The following is a 2260-nucleotide window of genomic DNA, read 5'->3' as shown; positions in this document are numbered from 1 at the left end:
CATAAAACAGCTCTCCTGGTGTTCCTTGGCTTGTAAAGTACTTTTCATACTCAGAAACCTTTTTTATATATAACTTGATTTTGAATCGGCCAGCAGACCTGTATGTTTGCTCAGTTGATCTAAATTGGCTTTTGGTTCCAACTTCAGGTGACTTTTCAGTTTGATGATGTTCCGCACACTCTGGGGGAACAATTTAGCCCCTATTTAGCATTTTGGCTACCGGAATCAGCAGGCATCTGTTTGGATCCACATTTGAATGTGCAATTTGACCCCCTCTCCCTTTTTTTTAATCACTCTCTTAGACTTGCAGAATTTGGTTACTCAATTTTTGGGCCCAAATACTCCTCTGCCATATTGTTTTATATGTCTCTGGAGTTCACTCTATTTTTCATAGAATTCTCTCTGCCTTGCAAGCTTTTATGAACAAATGGGAGACAATTTGAGTTAGGAATAGAATGTTCATCCATCACGATACACTTACAGAAACACCTATGGAGTATCCACAGCACACAGATATACCTCTGTGGAAGATTGCATTTTGAAAACAAAATTGTCCCCTAATCCCCAAAATTGATCAAACTTCCACACTTAGTTGTGTGGTGCTGATGGAAACATGTATGCTCCTCATAAAATAATAATTAATCATTACTATGCAGGTGCAATGTTACATGTTAAGATTGGCAGTTCCAAACTATATGTAGATTATTGAGGACAAAAACTAGTATCTTTCCTTTCCACGGATCAATTTTAAGCAACTTTTTTTCTTTATAATTAATTTTGAGATACTGTATTTGATTTAATAGAGATAAACAAATTTGGGAGAAGAGAAAGTTTGACAAGAATTGTCCTTTACAGAATTGCCAGGGTAATTGTGGTCATGTGTAGATCTAGCTTAGAAGTTGTGAGTGAAACAAGGAAGAATGAATGGATGGGCAAGTAGAGACAGAATAAAGAATTGCTGCAAAGATGGCTGGTTATTGCTTTAATCAGGCTGGGCTAGGGATGTTGTGATAACAACCTACCTCAAAATGTCAATGTTTAACACAATATAAGTTTTTCTCTTGCTGAGCTTCGTGGGTGGGGGAGGAGGGCATATGCTGCACCCAGTCACCCACAGAACCTGCTAATATAGGTTTCGCCATCGCATACCTGCACTTTCTGGAACATTCCGCCCCCTTGGTTACCACAGCAAGGGAAGAGACTAGAGAATTGTACAACAGCTTTTCACTGTTTCAGCCCCCAAGTGGCATGTCACTCCCTCTCACAGTCCGTTGGTCACAACTAGTTACATGGCCCCACCTAATGACATGGGGGCTGGGGAAAGGGCTTGCCTAGGGGGATATTTGGTGAGGATTACCCTTTGCACCACATTTTATAAATGGGTATGCAATAAGGCCTTCTATCACTTTGGGAGCAAGGTTAAGAGAAATTTTGCAAATATGGGATACAAATAGAAGGGAATTCTGAAATTGTCTGGGGTGTTTCTTGTAGTTTCAAGTCAACAGAAATGATGAAATTTATTTAAAGTTTCAAGTAAAACAGTGACATGCAATTTCCTTACTCCATGCACCTAACTTTGTCTTCTCAACTGAAGGATATTTAGATCTCCTAGCTCCAGGAGTTTAGCCCTTTGGTCTCTTTTTTTTTTAGGGAACAGCGCGAATGCAGCCCCCCACTACCACAAATTATGCAGTTGAGTTTCCCACATTTGGGGAAATCGCAGGGGTCAGCACGTCTGAAGTGCAATGGATAAGCCTCGCCCTGGGAAAACCACCTTCGTGATCATGGTGTCTCCCCTGCCAGGTAAGTATGGCTCTTTTGTCTTTAGTTCAGAAACATTTTGGAAGGTGATTGCCTATTAATACTTTTGTGGAGCAGCCCTTTCTGGGGAGGTACTATAGGCAGGGGTTGCAAACTGTGCCTTTGGGCTGCATTAGCAAAGCAATTGTGGTTCTTTTGCCAGATAGATATTAAAAAAAAAAAAAAGGAAAAAGGATTTGAATGTGTTCAGGTGAGCTGTGCCCTCTGCAATGTGGCACAGGCCAGGCCCCATGGCTTCCAATTTTCTCAAGTCAGTTCATTACTAATATTAAGTTACTGGAAGGGGCTCCTGAATTTGTGACCCTGTGAAAAATGGGTGAAGAATGCACTTCCATTAATGAGGCTCTAGCCTCGTTGGAAGGATGTAAAAGAAACTGTTGCCCTTCTAGGACTAGTTTCTCAGCAAACAATAGGGAAATTTACTAGTTATTACAGAGAA

At 40.8% G+C, this 2260-nt stretch overlaps 1 non-coding gene across 1 annotated transcript; it reads right to left on the bottom strand.

Annotated features, from left to right (window-relative positions):
- Window positions 1-1647: 1647 nt before the first annotated feature.
- On the bottom strand, window positions 1648-1811 carry LOC119510798. Its single transcript, XR_005212027.1, has one exon. It is a non-coding gene; the product is annotated as a U1 spliceosomal RNA (small nuclear RNA).
- Window positions 1812-2260: the final 449 nt, after the last annotated feature.

This window comes from Choloepus didactylus, chromosome 1 (assembly GCF_015220235.1).
Source record: "Choloepus didactylus isolate mChoDid1 chromosome 1, mChoDid1.pri, whole genome shotgun sequence".
Lineage (NCBI taxonomy): Eukaryota > Metazoa > Chordata > Mammalia > Pilosa > Megalonychidae > Choloepus > Choloepus didactylus.
The sequence above is the reverse complement of the archived record's forward strand: the minus strand, read 5'-3'. Positions and strand labels throughout refer to the sequence as shown.